The sequence below is a fragment of the Tetranychus urticae genome, chromosome 2 (assembly GCF_039701765.1).
Source record: "Tetranychus urticae isolate SD_2017Ah chromosome 2, NJAU_TeUrti_SD_1.0, whole genome shotgun sequence".
Classification (NCBI taxonomy): domain Eukaryota; kingdom Metazoa; phylum Arthropoda; class Arachnida; order Trombidiformes; family Tetranychidae; genus Tetranychus; species Tetranychus urticae.
The window spans coordinates 17,467,798-17,491,780 of NC_142959.1; positions in this window are offsets into that span (position 1 = coordinate 17,467,798).

Genomic DNA, 23,983 nt, shown 5'->3' on the forward strand with positions numbered 1-23,983 from the left:
AATGATCTGAAAATTACTCGATCATTTTAACTGTTTTTGGTAGTCTTGAGTGTTTGCATGGAAAGTTGATTTGATCTGATCAACTTGTCTTTTCCTAGTCAACCATCGACACTTGAATTTAACTGGATCTAGAGACATAACCGTTTACAGGACAACCTTTTGGGTTCAGCACATCTAGCATCGGACGTTTCAATTGGATTTTTTGTAAATAATTTGAAAGCCATTTGAGATTGCAGTCACAAACGAGAGGATTGCCTCCCAAGTGAAGTGTCCCGATGTTTTTAAAATAATCAAAGGTACCATTGGCAAGAGATTGAATCTTATTGTCGTAAAGTGAAAGTAAATTGAGGTTATGAAGTCCTGAGAAAGGTCTTTACGTATGCATGAGATATTGTTGGCATTGAGCAGGAGAAGCTGAAGAGATGATAATCCATGAAATACGTTTCTAGGTAAATTATTTAATCGATTACCATACAGAACCCTGAAAAATATAGAAACAATAACAGATTAGAATAAAATTGAGAAAAAACGAGGAAGGTCAAAGCTGCCTAGAAAGGAATTTTTTGTTATGAACACACATGGTACACAATTTTATACGGAATTCAATTATCGAATCTATTTTTCGAAATTATTTTTCGTTTTCGAGATATCATTGAAAAGCGATAAAAATGCATGGAAAAAGTAGCACAATTATGCAAGATGAAAGAACTTTCTAGATAGATTTTAGATGACGAATTCAATTCTGATTTCAATGAAGTGATTTATTTTGATCCATCAGGACAAAAAACTGGCTATTTTTCAACTAAATGTGCTATTGCACCTTAAAGCTTAACATGGTGATTAATTGATTTACATTGTTGACAATTCTTGTTGGAAAGTCTGCGTTTTCCGATTTCAAGGCTATGATATTAAAATACAGAGTTAATGATAATGAATTTGAATACTTGTGAATACGTGTAATAGACATGGTAATTTAGACTGATCTTTGCAAAGCTACGAATAATTTTGAACGTATTTATTCTTAAGGTTCGTATTTGTGTAGGTGTTAACATAACACCAAAATTTTGTTCCTGTAACTAATGATTAATAGAAATCATTGATTAACAATATGTTGTTTAATTCATATAAATGCATCATCCGTTTCAAATTAAACCTTTTGCTTCGATTGAAAAGGGTATGTTGTATGGGCATTTTTATGCTAGTTGCAAAGCATTGAAACTGGACTCGGTTTAAGTTATCTCAATTCAATTTTTTTCAATTTTAATTTAAAAAATTAAATTACTCAAAACACAGTCACAAAAATGAAACCAGAAAACAGGAACTCGTGGATTAAAGCGCATTTGTAAGATGGGCACATTATAATAATAGATACAGAAACAAATAGTTAAAATAAGTGTCAAAGTATCTTTTTTATTGACTTTAGTCTTGCTCACAAACTATGTTAATTTCTGCTCATTAAACAGAGCAGGCAATTGATCAAATTTTAATCATATTCACTAGATGTATAGTTGTAAAATCCTTGAAAAATTTAACACTAGTTAGTCTGGTAAGCTAGATCGAAAATAAATTCATCCACGTTTACAATTCAATACAGAGGAAATTAAATCTGAGTAAATAATTGAGTCAATCATATGGCAAAAACACTTTGGCAAATTTTGAACAGATGAAAAAGAACAAATAAAATAAGCATAAACTAAATGGTATAAAAACCCTCAGCGAAACACTTAAGGTATCAGTTGAAAAAGTATCAACAAGAAATCAACAAAACATGAATATAAGATTATTAACTCTGTGCTTCGTAGCAATAACAGCGTTTAGCGTTGTTGATGCAAACAGCCTATCGCGATGGAATCCTATTAACCTCGCTATGAAAATGCCAATGGACCTTTTTGGTAGCCACAAGAAAACTAACTCAGGATCAGGATCATCAACAGGAACAGCCACAACAGCTTCAGAGTCAAAAACTGGTCAAAAACCAACCACCAGTAACCCTGGTTCGCATGGAAAATCACCTAACTCAGCATCATCAGGATCAGGTTCAGGATCATCAGCAGCAGCTTCATCAGGAGCAGCTTCAGGTTCAGGATCATCTGGTTCAGGATCAGGACAAGGATCTGGTTCATCAGGTTCAGGATCAGCAGCTTCAGGATCAGCAGCATCAAGTTCAGCAGCAGCAGCTTCAGACTCATCATCTGCACCTGCACCAGCATCAAACACTGGATCAGGATCATCATCAGCAGCTTCAAGTTCAGCAGCAGCATCAGCAGCAGCAGCTTCAGATTCATCATCAGGACCAACAACATCAACATCAACCAGTAACTCACCTAACTCAGCATCATCAGGATCAGGTTCAGGATCATCAGCAGCAGCTTCATCAGGAGCAGCTTCAGGTTCAGGATCATCTGGTTCAGGATCAGGACAAGGATCTGGTTCATCAGGTTCAGGATCAGCAGCTTCAGGATCAGCAGCATCAAGTTCAGCAGCAGCAGCTTCAGACTCATCATCTGCACCTGCACCAGCATCAAACACTGGATCAGGATCATCATCAGCAGCTTCAAGTTCAGCAGCAGCATCAGCAGCAGCAGCTTCAGATTCATCATCAGGACCAACAACATCAACATCAACCAGTAACTCACCTAACTCAGCATCATCAGGATCAGGTTCAGGATCATCAGCAGCAGCTTCATCAGGAGCAGCTTCAGGTTCAGGATCATCTGGTTCAGGATCAGGACAAGGATCTGGTTCATCAGGTTCAGGATCAGCAGCTTCAGGATCAGCAGCATCAAGTTCAGCAGCAGCAGCTTCAGACTCATCATCTGCACCTGCACCAGCATCAAACACTGGATCAGGATCATCATCAGCAGCTTCAAGTTCAGCAGCAGCATCAGCAGCAGCAGCTTCAGATTCATCATCAGGACCAACAACATCAACATCAACCAGTAACTCACCTAACTCAGCATCATCAGGATCAGGTTCAGGATCATCAGCAGCAGCTTCATCAGGAGCAGCTTCAGGTTCAGGATCATCTGGTTCAGGATCAGGACAAGGATCTGGTTCATCAGGTTCAGGATCAGCAGCTTCAGGATCAGCAGCATCAAGTTCAGCAGCAGCAGCTTCAGACTCATCATCTGCACCTGCACCAGCATCAAACACTGGATCAGGATCATCATCAGCAGCTTCAAGTTCAGCAGCAGCATCAGCAGCAGCAGCTTCAGATTCATCATCAGGACCAACAACATCAACATCAACCAGTAACTCACCTAACTCAGCATCATCAGGATCAGGTTCAGGATCATCAGCAGCAGCTTCATCAGGAGCAGCTTCAGGTTCAGGATCATCTGGTTCAGGATCAGGACAAGGATCTGGTTCATCAGGTTCAGGATCAGCAGCTTCAGGATCAGCAGCATCAAGTTCAGCAGCAGCAGCTTCAGACTCATCATCTGCACCTGCACCAGCATCAAACACTGGATCAGGATCATCATCAGCAGCTTCAAGTTCAGCAGCAGCATCAGCAGCAGCAGCTTCAGATTCATCATCAGGACCAACAACATCAACATCAACCAGTAACTCACCTAACTCAGCATCATCAGGATCAGGTTCAGGATCATCAGCAGCAGCTTCATCAGGAGCAGCTTCAGGTTCAGGATCATCTGGTTCAGGATCAGGACAAGGATCTGGTTCATCAGGTTCAGGATCAGCAGCTTCAGGATCAGCAGCATCAAGTTCAGCAGCAGCAGCTTCAGACTCATCATCTGCACCTGCACCAGCATCAAACACTGGATCAGGATCATCATCAGCAGCTTCAAGTTCAGCAGCAGCATCAGCAGCAGCAGCTTCAGATTCATCATCAGGACCAACAACATCAACATCAACCAGTAACTCACCTAACTCAGCATCATCAGGATCAGGTTCAGGATCATCAGCAGCAGCTTCATCAGGAGCAGCTTCAGGTTCAGGATCATCTGGTTCAGGATCAGGACAAGGATCTGGTTCATCAGGTTCAGGATCAGCAGCTTCAGGATCAGCAGCATCAAGTTCAGCAGCAGCAGCTTCAGACTCATCATCTGCACCTGCACCAGCATCAAACACTGGATCAGGATCATCATCAGCAGCTTCAAGTTCAGCAGCAGCATCAGCAGCAGCAGCTTCAGATTCATCATCAGGACCAACAACATCAACATCAACCAGTAACTCACCTAACTCAGCATCATCAGGATCAGGTTCAGGATCATCAGCAGCAGCTTCATCAGGAGCAGCTTCAGGTTCAGGATCATCTGGTTCAGGATCAGGACAAGGATCTGGTTCATCAGGTTCAGGATCAGCAGCTTCAGGATCAGCAGCATCAAGTTCAGCAGCAGCAGCTTCAGACTCATCATCTGCACCTGCACCAGCATCAAACACTGGATCAGGATCATCATCAGCAGCTTCAAGTTCAGCAGCAGCATCAGCAGCAGCAGCTTCAGATTCATCATCAGGACCAACAACATCAACATCAACCAGTAACTCACCTAACTCAGCATCATCAGGATCAGGTTCAGGATCATCAGCAGCAGCTTCATCAGGAGCAGCTTCAGGTTCAGGATCATCTGGTTCAGGATCAGGACAAGGATCTGGTTCATCAGGTTCAGGATCAGCAGCTTCAGGATCAGCAGCATCAAGTTCAGCAGCAGCAGCTTCAGACTCATCATCTGCACCTGCACCAGCATCAAACACTGGATCAGGATCATCATCAGCAGCTTCAAGTTCAGCAGCAGCATCAGCAGCAGCAGCTTCAGATTCATCATCAGGACCAACAACATCAACATCAACCAGTAACTCACCTAACTCAGCATCATCAGGATCAGGTTCAGGATCATCAGCAGCAGCTTCATCAGGAGCAGCTTCAGGTTCAGGATCATCTGGTTCAGGATCAGGACAAGGATCTGGTTCATCAGGTTCAGGATCAGCAGCTTCAGGATCAGCAGCATCAAGTTCAGCAGCAGCAGCTTCAGACTCATCATCTGCACCTGCACCAGCATCAAACACTGGATCAGGATCATCATCAGCAGCTTCAAGTTCAGCAGCAGCATCAGCAGCAGCAGCTTCAGATTCATCATCAGGACCAACAACATCAACATCAACCAGTAACTCACCTAACTCAGCATCATCAGGATCAGGTTCAGGATCATCAGCAGCAGCTTCATCAGGAGCAGCTTCAGGTTCAGGATCATCTGGTTCAGGATCAGGACAAGGATCTGGTTCATCAGGTTCAGGATCAGCAGCTTCAGGATCAGCAGCATCAAGTTCAGCAGCAGCAGCTTCAGACTCATCATCTGCACCTGCACCAGCATCAAACACTGGATCAGGATCATCATCAGCAGCTTCAAGTTCAGCAGCAGCATCAGCAGCAGCAGCTTCAGATTCATCATCAGGACCAACAACATCAACATCAACCAGTAACTCACCTAACTCAGCATCATCAGGATCAGGTTCAGGATCATCAGCAGCAGCTTCATCAGGAGCAGCTTCAGGTTCAGGATCATCTGGTTCAGGATCAGGACAAGGATCTGGTTCATCAGGTTCAGGATCAGCAGCTTCAGGATCAGCAGCATCAAGTTCAGCAGCAGCAGCTTCAGACTCATCATCTGCACCTGCACCAGCATCAAACACTGGATCAGGATCATCATCAGCAGCTTCAAGTTCAGCAGCAGCATCAGCAGCAGCAGCTTCAGATTCATCATCAGGACCAACAACATCAACATCAACCAGTAACTCACCTAACTCAGCATCATCAGGATCAGGTTCAGGATCATCAGCAGCAGCTTCATCAGGAGCAGCTTCAGGTTCAGGATCATCTGGTTCAGGATCAGGACAAGGATCTGGTTCATCAGGTTCAGGATCAGCAGCTTCAGGATCAGCAGCATCAAGTTCAGCAGCAGCAGCTTCAGACTCATCATCTGCACCTGCACCAGCATCAAACACTGGATCAGGATCATCATCAGCAGCTTCAAGTTCAGCAGCAGCATCAGCAGCAGCAGCTTCAGATTCATCATCAGGACCAACAACATCAACATCAACCAGTAACTCACCTAACTCAGCATCATCAGGATCAGGTTCAGGATCATCAGCAGCAGCTTCATCAGGAGCAGCTTCAGGTTCAGGATCATCTGGTTCAGGATCAGGACAAGGATCTGGTTCATCAGGTTCAGGATCAGCAGCTTCAGGATCAGCAGCATCAAGTTCAGCAGCAGCAGCTTCAGACTCATCATCTGCACCTGCACCAGCATCAAACACTGGATCAGGATCATCATCAGCAGCTTCAAGTTCAGCAGCAGCATCAGCAGCAGCAGCTTCAGATTCATCATCAGGACCAACAACATCAACATCAACCAGTAACTCACCTAACTCAGCATCATCAGGATCAGGTTCAGGATCATCAGCAGCAGCTTCATCAGGAGCAGCTTCAGGTTCAGGATCATCTGGTTCAGGATCAGGACAAGGATCTGGTTCATCAGGTTCAGGATCAGCAGCTTCAGGATCAGCAGCATCAAGTTCAGCAGCAGCAGCTTCAGACTCATCATCTGCACCTGCACCAGCATCAAACACTGGATCAGGATCATCATCAGCAGCTTCAAGTTCAGCAGCAGCATCAGCAGCAGCAGCTTCAGATTCATCATCAGGACCAACAACATCAACATCAACCAGTAACTCACCTAACTCAGCATCATCAGGATCAGGTTCAGGATCATCAGCAGCAGCTTCATCAGGAGCAGCTTCAGGTTCAGGATCATCTGGTTCAGGATCAGGACAAGGATCTGGTTCATCAGGTTCAGGATCAGCAGCTTCAGGATCAGCAGCATCAAGTTCAGCAGCAGCAGCTTCAGACTCATCATCTGCACCTGCACCAGCATCAAACACTGGATCAGGATCATCATCAGCAGCTTCAAGTTCAGCAGCAGCATCAGCAGCAGCAGCTTCAGATTCATCATCAGGACCAACAACATCAACATCAACCAGTAACTCACCTAACTCAGCATCATCAGGATCAGGTTCAGGATCATCAGCAGCAGCTTCATCAGGAGCAGCTTCAGGTTCAGGATCATCTGGTTCAGGATCAGGACAAGGATCTGGTTCATCAGGTTCAGGATCAGCAGCTTCAGGATCAGCAGCATCAAGTTCAGCAGCAGCAGCTTCAGACTCATCATCTGCACCTGCACCAGCATCAAACACTGGATCAGGATCATCATCAGCAGCTTCAAGTTCAGCAGCAGCATCAGCAGCAGCAGCTTCAGATTCATCATCAGGACCAACAACATCAACATCAACCAGTAACTCACCTAACTCAGCATCATCAGGATCAGGTTCAGGATCATCAGCAGCAGCTTCATCAGGAGCAGCTTCAGGTTCAGGATCATCTGGTTCAGGATCAGGACAAGGATCTGGTTCATCAGGTTCAGGATCAGCAGCTTCAGGATCAGCAGCATCAAGTTCAGCAGCAGCAGCTTCAGACTCATCATCTGCACCTGCACCAGCATCAAACACTGGATCAGGATCATCATCAGCAGCTTCAAGTTCAGCAGCAGCATCAGCAGCAGCAGCTTCAGATTCATCATCAGGACCAACAACATCAACATCAACCAGTAACTCACCTAACTCAGCATCATCAGGATCAGGTTCAGGATCATCAGCAGCAGCTTCATCAGGAGCAGCTTCAGGTTCAGGATCATCTGGTTCAGGATCAGGACAAGGATCTGGTTCATCAGGTTCAGGATCAGCAGCTTCAGGATCAGCAGCATCAAGTTCAGCAGCAGCAGCTTCAGACTCATCATCTGCACCTGCACCAGCATCAAACACTGGATCAGGATCATCATCAGCAGCTTCAAGTTCAGCAGCAGCATCAGCAGCAGCAGCTTCAGATTCATCATCAGGACCAACAACATCAACATCAACCAGTAACTCACCTAACTCAGCATCATCAGGATCAGGTTCAGGATCATCAGCAGCAGCTTCATCAGGAGCAGCTTCAGGTTCAGGATCATCTGGTTCAGGATCAGGACAAGGATCTGGTTCATCAGGTTCAGGATCAGCAGCTTCAGGATCAGCAGCATCAAGTTCAGCAGCAGCAGCTTCAGACTCATCATCTGCACCTGCACCAGCATCAAACACTGGATCAGGATCATCATCAGCAGCTTCAAGTTCAGCAGCAGCATCAGCAGCAGCAGCTTCAGATTCATCATCAGGACCAACAACATCAACATCAACCAGTAACTCACCTAACTCAGCATCATCAGGATCAGGTTCAGGATCATCAGCAGCAGCTTCATCAGGAGCAGCTTCAGGTTCAGGATCATCTGGTTCAGGATCAGGACAAGGATCTGGTTCATCAGGTTCAGGATCAGCAGCTTCAGGATCAGCAGCATCAAGTTCAGCAGCAGCAGCTTCAGACTCATCATCTGCACCTGCACCAGCATCAAACACTGGATCAGGATCATCATCAGCAGCTTCAAGTTCAGCAGCAGCATCAGCAGCAGCAGCTTCAGATTCATCATCAGGACCAACAACATCAACATCAACCAGTAACTCACCTAACTCAGCATCATCAGGATCAGGTTCAGGATCATCAGCAGCAGCTTCATCAGGAGCAGCTTCAGGTTCAGGATCATCTGGTTCAGGATCAGGACAAGGATCTGGTTCATCAGGTTCAGGATCAGCAGCTTCAGGATCAGCAGCATCAAGTTCAGCAGCAGCAGCTTCAGACTCATCATCTGCACCTGCACCAGCATCAAACACTGGATCAGGATCATCATCAGCAGCTTCAAGTTCAGCAGCAGCATCAGCAGCAGCAGCTTCAGATTCATCATCAGGACCAACAACATCAACATCAACCAGTAACTCACCTAACTCAGCATCATCAGGATCAGGTTCAGGATCATCAGCAGCAGCTTCATCAGGAGCAGCTTCAGGTTCAGGATCATCTGGTTCAGGATCAGGACAAGGATCTGGTTCATCAGGTTCAGGATCAGCAGCTTCAGGATCAGCAGCATCAAGTTCAGCAGCAGCAGCTTCAGACTCATCATCTGCACCTGCACCAGCATCAAACACTGGATCAGGATCATCATCAGCAGCTTCAAGTTCAGCAGCAGCATCAGCAGCAGCAGCTTCAGATTCATCATCAGGACCAACAACATCAACATCAACCAGTAACTCACCTAACTCAGCATCATCAGGATCAGGTTCAGGATCATCAGCAGCAGCTTCATCAGGAGCAGCTTCAGGTTCAGGATCATCTGGTTCAGGATCAGGACAAGGATCTGGTTCATCAGGTTCAGGATCAGCAGCTTCAGGATCAGCAGCATCAAGTTCAGCAGCAGCAGCTTCAGACTCATCATCTGCACCTGCACCAGCATCAAACACTGGATCAGGATCATCATCAGCAGCTTCAAGTTCAGCAGCAGCATCAGCAGCAGCAGCTTCAGATTCATCATCAGGACCAACAACATCAACATCAACCAGTAACTCACCTAACTCAGCATCATCAGGATCAGGTTCAGGATCATCAGCAGCAGCTTCATCAGGAGCAGCTTCAGGTTCAGGATCATCTGGTTCAGGATCAGGACAAGGATCTGGTTCATCAGGTTCAGGATCAGCAGCTTCAGGATCAGCAGCATCAAGTTCAGCAGCAGCAGCTTCAGACTCATCATCTGCACCTGCACCAGCATCAAACACTGGATCAGGATCATCATCAGCAGCTTCAAGTTCAGCAGCAGCATCAGCAGCAGCAGCTTCAGATTCATCATCAGGACCAACAACATCAACATCAACCAGTAACTCACCTAACTCAGCATCATCAGGATCAGGTTCAGGATCATCAGCAGCAGCTTCATCAGGAGCAGCTTCAGGTTCAGGATCATCTGGTTCAGGATCAGGACAAGGATCTGGTTCATCAGGTTCAGGATCAGCAGCTTCAGGATCAGCAGCATCAAGTTCAGCAGCAGCAGCTTCAGACTCATCATCTGCACCTGCACCAGCATCAAACACTGGATCAGGATCATCATCAGCAGCTTCAAGTTCAGCAGCAGCATCAGCAGCAGCAGCTTCAGATTCATCATCAGGACCAACAACATCAACATCAACCAGTAACTCACCTAACTCAGCATCATCAGGATCAGGTTCAGGATCATCAGCAGCAGCTTCATCAGGAGCAGCTTCAGGTTCAGGATCATCTGGTTCAGGATCAGGACAAGGATCTGGTTCATCAGGTTCAGGATCAGCAGCTTCAGGATCAGCAGCATCAAGTTCAGCAGCAGCAGCTTCAGACTCATCATCTGCACCTGCACCAGCATCAAACACTGGATCAGGATCATCATCAGCAGCTTCAAGTTCAGCAGCAGCATCAGCAGCAGCAGCTTCAGATTCATCATCAGGACCAACAACATCAACATCAACCAGTAACTCACCTAACTCAGCATCATCAGGATCAGGTTCAGGATCATCAGCAGCAGCTTCATCAGGAGCAGCTTCAGGTTCAGGATCATCTGGTTCAGGATCAGGACAAGGATCTGGTTCATCAGGTTCAGGATCAGCAGCTTCAGGATCAGCAGCATCAAGTTCAGCAGCAGCAGCTTCAGACTCATCATCTGCACCTGCACCAGCATCAAACACTGGATCAGGATCATCATCAGCAGCTTCAAGTTCAGCAGCAGCATCAGCAGCAGCAGCTTCAGATTCATCATCAGGACCAACAACATCAACATCAACCAGTAACTCACCTAACTCAGCATCATCAGGATCAGGTTCAGGATCATCAGCAGCAGCTTCATCAGGAGCAGCTTCAGGTTCAGGATCATCTGGTTCAGGATCAGGACAAGGATCTGGTTCATCAGGTTCAGGATCAGCAGCTTCAGGATCAGCAGCATCAAGTTCAGCAGCAGCAGCTTCAGACTCATCATCTGCACCTGCACCAGCATCAAACACTGGATCAGGATCATCATCAGCAGCTTCAAGTTCAGCAGCAGCATCAGCAGCAGCAGCTTCAGATTCATCATCAGGACCAACAACATCAACATCAACCAGTAACTCACCTAACTCAGCATCATCAGGATCAGGTTCAGGATCATCAGCAGCAGCTTCATCAGGAGCAGCTTCAGGTTCAGGATCATCTGGTTCAGGATCAGGACAAGGATCTGGTTCATCAGGTTCAGGATCAGCAGCTTCAGGATCAGCAGCATCAAGTTCAGCAGCAGCAGCTTCAGACTCATCATCTGCACCTGCACCAGCATCAAACACTGGATCAGGATCATCATCAGCAGCTTCAAGTTCAGCAGCAGCATCAGCAGCAGCAGCTTCAGATTCATCATCAGGACCAACAACATCAACATCAACCAGTAACTCACCTAACTCAGCATCATCAGGATCAGGTTCAGGATCATCAGCAGCAGCTTCATCAGGAGCAGCTTCAGGTTCAGGATCATCTGGTTCAGGATCAGGACAAGGATCTGGTTCATCAGGTTCAGGATCAGCAGCTTCAGGATCAGCAGCATCAAGTTCAGCAGCAGCAGCTTCAGACTCATCATCTGCACCTGCACCAGCATCAAACACTGGATCAGGATCATCATCAGCAGCTTCAAGTTCAGCAGCAGCATCAGCAGCAGCAGCTTCAGATTCATCATCAGGACCAACAACATCAACATCAACCAGTAACTCACCTAACTCAGCATCATCAGGATCAGGTTCAGGATCATCAGCAGCAGCTTCATCAGGAGCAGCTTCAGGTTCAGGATCATCTGGTTCAGGATCAGGACAAGGATCTGGTTCATCAGGTTCAGGATCAGCAGCTTCAGGATCAGCAGCATCAAGTTCAGCAGCAGCAGCTTCAGACTCATCATCTGCACCTGCACCAGCATCAAACACTGGATCAGGATCATCATCAGCAGCTTCAAGTTCAGCAGCAGCATCAGCAGCAGCAGCTTCAGATTCATCATCAGGACCAACAACATCAACATCAACCAGTAACTCACCTAACTCAGCATCATCAGGATCAGGTTCAGGATCATCAGCAGCAGCTTCATCAGGAGCAGCTTCAGGTTCAGGATCATCTGGTTCAGGATCAGGACAAGGATCTGGTTCATCAGGTTCAGGATCAGCAGCTTCAGGATCAGCAGCATCAAGTTCAGCAGCAGCAGCTTCAGACTCATCATCTGCACCTGCACCAGCATCAAACACTGGATCAGGATCATCATCAGCAGCTTCAAGTTCAGCAGCAGCATCAGCAGCAGCAGCTTCAGATTCATCATCAGGACCAACAACATCAACATCAACCAGTAACTCACCTAACTCAGCATCATCAGGATCAGGTTCAGGATCATCAGCAGCAGCTTCATCAGGAGCAGCTTCAGGTTCAGGATCATCTGGTTCAGGATCAGGACAAGGATCTGGTTCATCAGGTTCAGGATCAGCAGCTTCAGGATCAGCAGCATCAAGTTCAGCAGCAGCAGCTTCAGACTCATCATCTGCACCTGCACCAGCATCAAACACTGGATCAGGATCATCATCAGCAGCTTCAAGTTCAGCAGCAGCATCAGCAGCAGCAGCTTCAGATTCATCATCAGGACCAACAACATCAACATCAACCAGTAACTCACCTAACTCAGCATCATCAGGATCAGGTTCAGGATCATCAGCAGCAGCTTCATCAGGAGCAGCTTCAGGTTCAGGATCATCTGGTTCAGGATCAGGACAAGGATCTGGTTCATCAGGTTCAGGATCAGCAGCTTCAGGATCAGCAGCATCAAGTTCAGCAGCAGCAGCTTCAGACTCATCATCTGCACCTGCACCAGCATCAAACACTGGATCAGGATCATCATCAGCAGCTTCAAGTTCAGCAGCAGCATCAGCAGCAGCAGCTTCAGATTCATCATCAGGACCAACAACATCAACATCAACCAGTAACTCACCTAACTCAGCATCATCAGGATCAGGTTCAGGATCATCAGCAGCAGCTTCATCAGGAGCAGCTTCAGGTTCAGGATCATCTGGTTCAGGATCAGGACAAGGATCTGGTTCATCAGGTTCAGGATCAGCAGCTTCAGGATCAGCAGCATCAAGTTCAGCAGCAGCAGCTTCAGACTCATCATCTGCACCTGCACCAGCATCAAACACTGGATCAGGATCATCATCAGCAGCTTCAAGTTCAGCAGCAGCATCAGCAGCAGCAGCTTCAGATTCATCATCAGGACCAACAACATCAACATCAACCAGTAACTCACCTAACTCAGCATCATCAGGATCAGGTTCAGGATCATCAGCAGCAGCTTCATCAGGAGCAGCTTCAGGTTCAGGATCATCTGGTTCAGGATCAGGACAAGGATCTGGTTCATCAGGTTCAGGATCAGCAGCTTCAGGATCAGCAGCATCAAGTTCAGCAGCAGCAGCTTCAGACTCATCATCTGCACCTGCACCAGCATCAAACACTGGATCAGGATCATCATCAGCAGCTTCAAGTTCAGCAGCAGCATCAGCAGCAGCAGCTTCAGATTCATCATCAGGACCAACAACATCAACATCAACCAGTAACTCACCTAACTCAGCATCATCAGGATCAGGTTCAGGATCATCAGCAGCAGCTTCATCAGGAGCAGCTTCAGGTTCAGGATCATCTGGTTCAGGATCAGGACAAGGATCTGGTTCATCAGGTTCAGGATCAGCAGCTTCAGGATCAGCAGCATCAAGTTCAGCAGCAGCAGCTTCAGACTCATCATCTGCACCTGCACCAGCATCAAACACTGGATCAGGATCATCATCAGCAGCTTCAAGTTCAGCAGCAGCATCAGCAGCAGCAGCTTCAGATTCATCATCAGGACCAACAACATCAACATCAACCAGTAACTCACCTAACTCAGCATCATCAGGATCAGGTTCAGGATCATCAGCAGCAGCTTCATCAGGAGCAGCTTCAGGTTCAGGATCATCTGGTTCAGGATCAGGACAAGGATCTGGTTCATCAGGTTCAGGATCAGCAGCTTCAGGATCAGCAGCATCAAGTTCAGCAGCAGCAGCTTCAGACTCATCATCTGCACCTGCACCAGCATCAAACACTGGATCAGGATCATCATCAGCAGCTTCAAGTTCAGCAGCAGCATCAGCAGCAGCAGCTTCAGATTCATCATCAGGACCAACAACATCAACATCAACCAGTAACTCACCTAACTCAGCATCATCAGGATCAGGTTCAGGATCATCAGCAGCAGCTTCATCAGGAGCAGCTTCAGGTTCAGGATCATCTGGTTCAGGATCAGGACAAGGATCTGGTTCATCAGGTTCAGGATCAGCAGCTTCAGGATCAGCAGCATCAAGTTCAGCAGCAGCAGCTTCAGACTCATCATCTGCACCTGCACCAGCATCAAACACTGGATCAGGATCATCATCAGCAGCTTCAAGTTCAGCAGCAGCATCAGCAGCAGCAGCTTCAGATTCATCATCAGGACCAACAACATCAACATCAACCAGTAACTCACCTAACTCAGCATCATCAGGATCAGGTTCAGGATCATCAGCAGCAGCTTCATCAGGAGCAGCTTCAGGTTCAGGATCATCTGGTTCAGGATCAGGACAAGGATCTGGTTCATCAGGTTCAGGATCAGCAGCTTCAGGATCAGCAGCATCAAGTTCAGCAGCAGCAGCTTCAGACTCATCATCTGCACCTGCACCAGCATCAAACACTGGATCAGGATCATCATCAGCAGCTTCAAGTTCAGCAGCAGCATCAGCAGCAGCAGCTTCAGATTCATCATCAGGACCAACAACATCAACATCAACCAGTAACTCACCTAACTCAGCATCATCAGGATCAGGTTCAGGATCATCAGCAGCAGCTTCATCAGGAGCAGCTTCAGGTTCAGGATCATCTGGTTCAGGATCAGGACAAGGATCTGGTTCATCAGGTTCAGGATCAGCAGCTTCAGGATCAGCAGCATCAAGTTCAGCAGCAGCAGCTTCAGACTCATCATCTGCACCTGCACCAGCATCAAACACTGGATCAGGATCATCATCAGCAGCTTCAAGTTCAGCAGCAGCATCAGCAGCAGCAGCTTCAGATTCATCATCAGGACCAACAACATCAACATCAACCAGTAACTCACCTAACTCAGCATCATCAGGATCAGGTTCAGGATCATCAGCAGCAGCTTCATCAGGAGCAGCTTCAGGTTCAGGATCATCTGGTTCAGGATCAGGACAAGGATCTGGTTCATCAGGTTCAGGATCAGCAGCTTCAGGATCAGCAGCATCAAGTTCAGCAGCAGCAGCTTCAGACTCATCATCTGCACCTGCACCAGCATCAAACACTGGATCAGGATCATCATCAGCAGCTTCAAGTTCAGCAGCAGCATCAGCAGCAGCAGCTTCAGATTCATCATCAGGACCAACAACATCAACATCAACCAGTAACTCACCTAACTCAGCATCATCAGGATCAGGTTCAGGATCATCAGCAGCAGCTTCATCAGGAGCAGCTTCAGGTTCAGGATCATCTGGTTCAGGATCAGGACAAGGATCTGGTTCATCAGGTTCAGGATCAGCAGCTTCAGGATCAGCAGCATCAAGTTCAGCAGCAGCAGCTTCAGACTCATCATCTGCACCTGCACCAGCATCAAACACTGGATCAGGATCATCATCAGCAGCTTCAAGTTCAGCAGCAGCATCAGCAGCAGCAGCTTCAGATTCATCATCAGGACCAACAACATCAACATCAACCAGTAACTCACCTAACTCAGCATCATCAGGATCAGGTTCAGGATCATCAGCAGCAGCTTCATCAGGAGCAGCTTCAGGTTCAGGATCATCTGGTTCAGGATCAGGACAAGGATCTGGTTCATCAGGTTCAGGATCAGCAGCTTCAGGATCAGCAGCATCAAGTTCAGCAGCAGCAGCTTCAGACTCATCATCTGCACCTGCACCAGCATCAAACACTGGATCAGGATCATCATCAGCAGCTTCAAGTTCAGCAGCAGCATCAGCAGCAGCAGCTTCAGATTCATCATCAGGACCAACAACATCAACATCAACCAGTAACTCACCTAACTCAGCATCATCAGGATCAGGTTCAGGATCATCAGCAGCAGCTTCATCAGGAGCAGCTTCAGGTTCAGGATCATCTGGTTCAGGATCAGGACAAGGATCTGGTTCATCAGGTTCAGGATCAGCAGCATCAAGTTCAGCAGCAGCAGTCAGCCTAGACTCATCATCTGCACCTGCACCAGCATCAAACACTGGATCAGGATCATCAGCAGCAGCTTCAGATTCATCATCAGGACCAACAACATCAACATCAACCAGTAACTCACCTAACTCAGCATCATCAGGATCAGGTTCAGGATCATCAGGAGCAGCTTCAGGTTCAGGATCATCTGGTTCAGGATCAGGACAAGGATCTGGTTCATCAGGTTCAGGATCAGCAGCATCAAGTTCAGCAGCAGCAGCTTCAGACTCATCATCTGCACCTGCACCAGCATCAAACACTGGATCAGGATCATCATCAGCAGCTTCAAGTTCAGCAGCAGCATCAGCAGCAGCAGCTTCAGATTCATCATCAGGACCAACAACATCAACATCAACCAGTAACTCACCTAACTCAGCATCATCAGGATCAGGTTCAGGATCATCAGCAGCAGCTTCATCAGGAGCAGCTTCAGGTTCAGGATCATCTGGTTCAGGATCAGGACAAGGATCTGGTTCATCAGGTTCAGGATCAGCAGCTTCAGGATCAGCAGCATCAAGTTCAGCAGCAGCAGCTTCAGACTCATCATCTGCACCTGCACCAGCATCAAACACTGGATCAGGATCATCATCAGCAGCTTCAAGTTCAGCAGCAGCATCAGCAGCAGCAGCTTCAGATTCATCATCAGGACCAACAACATCAACATCAACCAGTAACTCACCTAACTCAGCATCATCAGGATCAGGTTCAGGATCATCAGCAGCAGCTTCATCAGGAGCAGCTTCAGGTTCAGGATCATCTGGTTCAGGATCAGGACAAGGATCTGGTTCATCAGGTTCAGGATCAGCAGCTTCAGGATCAGCAGCATCAAGTTCAGCAGCAGCAGCTTCAGACTCATCATCTGCACCTGCACCAGCATCAAACACTGGATCAGGATCATCATCAGCAGCTTCAAGTTCAGCAGCAGCATCAGCAGCAGCAGCTTCAGATTCATCATCAGGACCAACAACATCAACATCAACCAGTAACTCACCTAACTCAGCATCATCAGGATCAGGTTCAGGATCATCAGCAGCAGCTTCATCAGGAGCAGCTTCAGGTTCAGGATCATCTGGTTCAGGATCAGGACAAGGATCTGGTTCATCAGGTTCAGGATCAGCAGCTTCAGGATCAGCAGCATCAAGTTCAGCAGCAGCAGCTTCAGACTCATCATCTGCACCTGCACCAGCATCAAACACTGGATCAGGATCATCATCAGCAGCTTCAAGTTCAGCAGCAGCATCAGCAGCAGCAGCTTCAGATTCATCATCAGGACCAACAACATCAACATCAACCAGTAACTCACCTAACTCAGCATCATCAGGATCAGGTTCAGGATCATCAGCAGCAGCTTCATCAGGAGCAGCTTCAGGTTCAGGATCATCTGGTTCAGGATCAGGACAAGGATCTGGTTCATCAGGTTCAGGATCAGCAGCTTCAGGATCAGCAGCATCAAGTTCAGCAGCAGCAGCTTCAGACTCATCATCTGCACCTGCACCAGCATCAAACACTGGATCAGGATCATCATCAGCAGCTTCAAGTTCAGCAGCAGCATCAGCAGCAGCAGCTTCAGATTCATCATCAGGACCAACAACATCAACATCAACCAGTAACTCACCTAACTCAGCATCATCAGGATCAGGTTCAGGATCATCAGCAGCAGCTTCATCAGGAGCAGCTTCAGGTTCAGGATCATCTGGTTCAGGATCAGGACAAGGATCTGGTTCATCAGGTTCAGGATCAGCAGCTTCAGGATCAGCAGCATCAAGTTCAGCAGCAGCAGCTTCAGACTCATCATCTGCACCTGCACCAGCATCAAACACTGGATCAGGATCATCATCAGCAGCTTCAAGTTCAGCAGCAGCATCAGCAGCAGCAGCTTCAGATTCATCATCAGGACCAACAACATCAACATCAACCAGTAACTCACCTAACTCAGCATCATCAGGATCAGGTTCAGGATCATCAGCAGCAGCTTCATCAGGAGCAGCTTCAGGTTCAGGATCATCTGGTTCAGGATCAGGACAAGGATCTGGTTCATCAGGTTCAGGATCAGCAGCATCAAGTTCAGCAGCAGCAGCTTCAGACTCATCATCTGCACCTGCACCAGCATCAAACACTGGATCAGGATCATCAGCAGCAGCTTCAGATTCATCATCAGGACCAACAACATCAACATCAACCAGTAACTCACCTAACTCAGCATCATCAGGATCAGGTTCAGGATCATCAGGAGCAGCTTCAGGTTCAGGATCATCTGGTTCAGGATCAGGACAAGGATCTGGTTCATCAGGTTCAGGATCAGCAGCATCAAGTTCAGCAGCAGCAGCTTCAGACTCATCATCTGCACCTGCACCAGCATCAAACACTGGATCAGGATCATCATCAGCAGCTTCAAGTTCAGCAGCAGCATCAGCAGCAGCAGCTTCAGATTCATCATCAGGACCAACAACATCAACATCAACCAGTAACTCACCTAACTCAGCATCATCAGGATCAGGTTCAGGATCATCAGCAGCAGCTTCATCAGGAGCAGCTTCAGGTTCAGGATCATCTGGTTCAGGATCAGGACAAGGATCTGGTTCATCAGGTTCAGGATCAGCAGCTTCAGGATCAGCAGCATCAAGTTCAGCAGCAGCAGCTTCAGACTCATCATCTGCACCTGCACCAGCATCAAACACTGGATCAGGATCATCATCAGCAGCTTCAAGTTCAGCAGCAGCATCAGCAGCAGCAGCTTCAGATTCATCATCAGGACCAACAACATCAACATCAACCAGTAACTCACCTAACTCAGCATCATCAGGATCAGGTTCAGGATCATCAGCAGCAGCTTCATCAGGAGCAGCTTCAGGTTCAGGATCATCTGGTTCAGGATCAGGACAAGGATCTGGTTCATCAGGTTCAGGATCAGCAGCTTCAGGATCAGCAGCATCAAGTTCAGCAGCAGCAGCTTCAGACTCATCATCTGCACCTGCACCAGCATCAAACACTGGATCAGGATCATCATCAGCAGCTTCAAGTTCAGCAGCAGCATCAGCAGCAGCAGCTTCAGATTCATCATCAGGACCAACAACATCAACATCAACCAGTAACTCACCTAACTCAGCATCATCAGGATCAGGTTCAGGATCATCAGCAGCAGCTTCATCAGGAGCAGCTTCAGGTTCAGGATCATCTGGTTCAGGATCAGGACAAGGATCTGGTTCATCAGGTTCAGGATCAGCAGCTTCAGGATCAGCAGCATCAAGTTCAGCAGCAGCAGCTTCAGACTCATCATCTGCACCTGCACCAGCATCAAACACTGGATCAGGATCATCATCAGCAGCTTCAAGTTCAGCAGCAGCATCAGCAGCAGCAGCTTCAGATTCATCATCAGGACCAACAACATCAACATCAACCAGTAACTCACCTAACTCAGCATCATCAGGATCAGGTTCAGGATCATCAGCAGCAGCTTCATCAGGAGCAGCTTCAGGTTCAGGATCATCTGGTTCAGGATCAGGACAAGGATCTGGTTCATCAGGTTCAGGATCAGCAGCATCAAGTTCAGCAGCAGCAGCTTCAGACTCATCATCTGCACCTGCACCAGCATCAAACACTGGATCAGGATCATCAGCAGCAGCTTCAGATTCATCATCAGGACCAACAACATCAACATCAACCAGTAACTCACCTAACTCAGCATCATCAGGATCAGGTTCAGGATCATCAGGAGCAGCTTCAGGTTCAGGATCATCTGGTTCAGGATCAGGACAAGGATCTGGTTCATCAGGTTCAGGATCAGCAGCATCAAGTTCAGCAGCAGCAGCTTCAGACTCATCATCTGCACCTGCACCAGCATCAAACACTGGATCAGGATCATCATCAGCAGCTTCAAGTTCAGCAGCAGCATCAGCAGCAGCAGCTTCAGATTCATCATCAGGACCAACAACATCAACATCAACCAGTAACTCACCTAACTCAGCATCATCAGGATCAGGTTCAGGATCATCAGCAGCAGCTTCATCAGGAGCAGCTTCAGGTTCAGGATCATCTGGTTCAGGATCAGGACAAGGATCTGGTTCATCAGGTTCAGGATCAGCAGCTTCAGGATCAGCAGCATCAAGTTCAGCAGCAGCAGCTTCAGACTCATCATCTGCACCTGCACCAGCATCAAACACTGGATCAGGATCATCATCAGCAGCTTCAAGTTCAGCAGCAGCATCAGCAGCAGCAGCTTCAGATTCATCATCAGGACCAACAACATCAACATCAACCAGTAACTCACCTAACTCAGCATCATCAGGATCAGGTTCAGGATCATCAGCAGCAGCTTCATCAGGAGCAGCTTCAGGTTCAGGATCATCTGGTTCAGGATCAGGACAAGGATCTGGTTCATCAGGTTCAGGATCAGAAGCTTCAGGATCAGCAGCATCAAGTTCAGCAGCAGCAGCTTCAGACTCATCATCTGCACCTGCACCAGCATCAAACACCGGATCAGGATCATCATCAGCAGCTTCAAGTTCAGCAGCAGCATCAGCAGCAGCAGCTTCAGATTCATCATCAGGACCAACAACATCAACATCAACCAGTAACTCACCTAACTCAGCATCATCAGGATCAGGTTCAGGATCATCAGCAGCAGCTTCATCAGGAGCAGCTTCAGGTTCAGGATCATCTGGTTCAGGATCAGGACAAGGATCTGGTTCATCAGGTTCAGGATCAGAAGCTTCAGGATCAGCAGCATCAAGTTCAGCAGCAGCAGCTTCAGACTCATCATCTGCACCTGCACCAGCATCAAACACCGGATCAGGATCATCATCAGCAGCTTCAAGTTCAGCAGCAGCATCAGCAGCAGCAGCTTCAGATTCATCATCAGGACCAACAACATCAACATCAACCAGTAACTCACCTAACTCAGCATCATCAGGATCAGGTTCAGGATCATCAGCAGCAGCTTCATCAGGAGCAGCTTCAGGTTCAGGATCATCTGGTTCAGGATCAGGACAAGGATCTGGTTCATCAGGTTCAGGATCAGCAGCATCAAGTTCAGCAGCAGCAGCTTCAGACTCATCATCTGCACCTGCACCAGCATCAAACACTGGATCAGGATCATCAGCAGCAGCTTCAGATTCATCATCAGGACCAACAACATCAACATCAACCAGTAACTCACCTAACTCAGCATCATCAGGATCAGGTTCAGGATCATCAGGAGCAGCTTCAGGTTCAGGATCATCTGGTTCAGGATCAGGACAAGGATCTGGTTCATCAGGTTCAGGATCAGCAGCATCAAGTTCAGCAGCAGCAGCTTCAGACTCATCATCTGCACCTGCACCAGCATCAAACACCGGATCAGGATCATCATCAGCAGCTTCAAGTTCAGCAGCAGCATCAGCAGCAGCAGCTTCAGATTCATCATCAGGACCAACAACATCAACATCAACCAGTAACTCACCTAACTCAGCATCATCAGGATCAGGTTCAGGATCATCAGCAGCAGCTTCATCAGGAGCAGCTTCAGGTTCAGGATCATCTGGTTCAGGATCAGGACAAGGATCTGGTTCATCAGGTTCAGGATCAGCAGCATCAAGTTCAGCAGCAGCAGCTTCAGACTCATCATCTGCACCTGCACCAGCATCAAACACTGGATCAGGATCATCATCAGCAGCTTCAAGTTCAGCAGCAGCAGCTTCAGATTCATCATCAGGACCAACAACATCAACATCAACCAGTAACTCACCTAACTCAGCATCATCAGGATCAGGTTCAGGATCATCAGCAGCAGCTTCATCAGGAGCAGCTTCAGGTTCAGGATCATCTGGTTCAGGATCAGGACAAGGATCTGGTTCATCAGGTTCAGGATCAGCAGCTTCAGGATCAGCAGCATCAAGTTCAGCAGCAGCAGCTTCAGACTCATCATCTACACCTGCACCAGCATCAAACACTGGATCAGGATCATCATCAGCAGCTTCAAGTTCAGCAGCAGCATCAGCAGCAGCAGCTTCAGATTCATCATCAGGACCAACAACATCAACATCAACCAGTAACTCACCTAACTCAGCATCATCAGGATCAGGTTCAGGATCATCAGCAGCAGCTTCATCAGGAGCAGCTTCAGGTTCAGGATCATCTGGTTCAGGATCAGGACAAGGATCTGGTTCATCAGGTTCAGGATCAGCAGCATCAAGTTCAGCAGCAGCAGCTTCAGACTCATCATCTGCACCTGCACCAGCATCAAACACTGGATCAGGATCATCATCAGCAGCTTCAAGTTCAGCAGCAGCATCAGCAGCAGCTTCAGATTCATCATCAGGACCAACAACATCAACATCAACCAGTAACTCACCTAACTCAGCATCATCAGGATCAGGTTCAGGATCATCAGCAGCAGCTTCATCAGGAGCAGCTTCAGGTTCAGGATCATCTGGTTCAGGATCAGGACAAGGATCTGGTTCATCAGGTTCAGGATCATCAGCAGGTTACACAAAGTATACTAATCAAGCTGGTAAAACTTGTGTATGCTATTGAATTATGTCATAAAATCTATTATCACAATAAAATTTGATTATTAGCATATGAATTCAGTTGTAATTCTTTCCAAAAAGTTTGAGATTAGTATGAGTCATAGCTCTTGACGATAAATATGTTGATAAGATGACGATAATGATGGAAAATGCAACATATTTAACATTACTATCATCACAAGCAGGGCAATCACAATTAAATGAAATTTCGCTCCCATAATTCCACTCTCAAACAATACACCCTTTATTTTGTAGATTGCCTTCTTTGTTGCGGCAAAGTTCTTTGATGCCTTGGGCTCAAATTTTCATGGTATATGGTGTCTATATTAGTGCAATTTATTATATGATAAAATTAGCTCAAGAAAGCTCATCAGTGTGAATTGTTTGCAATTTTCGATAATTTTGTCCAATCTCAATATCGGTAGAGAGACAAATGGATATCGTTTATCATTATTCAAATTTTCAGCTATGTCATTATTTCATGATTTCAAAATCCGATTGCCCGTTCTTGATCATTGTGATGATTTCGATCTAAAATATTTTCTTTCACATCAAAAAATTTTAAGGCCATTTTCTCGAAAACTGCTTTGAATGTCAATAAATGTATTTGGACTCAGCGTTAAAATTTAGTTTAGAAAATGAAAATCATGAAAATTAGCTAGGCCGTTCTCCCTATTCTTTTGTTCGTCCTTTGTTCTTTCATTACCACATTACCTTGCAAAATTGATTTCCATTACCATGTTGATCAAGAATTTACAAACTAGGCGAAATGATTTACACGAATGACATTTTGAATTGTGGAATGAAAAGGGAAACTTACAATTGAATTAATTTGCAAAACCCTTTCCATTTTTCATTGTTATTAACATTCTTGAGAAACAAATAAATACCAATTTGACATTTAAATAAACTCACAAGCAAATCAACTCTAATGGTAAACATACAAAATAACTGCGAGTTAATATGGATAAGCATAATTTAACTTTAGCTAAATGAGATTCACCATTTATTGACTGACTTTTTTGCGCCTAATAAATGTATAAATGATTATTTTGAGTGTTAAAATGTTCATTTTTAGTGAGTCACTAAATGAGATTTAATCAATCAATTTGATCATCATTGCAGTTACCTAAATTGCGTGTTACAATACAATTACCCTTTAGGGATCAATTGGAATGTTTACTTTCATTGTTTGTTATTGTAGTTTATTATTGGAGTGGATTGAATTAGGTCAACATTGAGA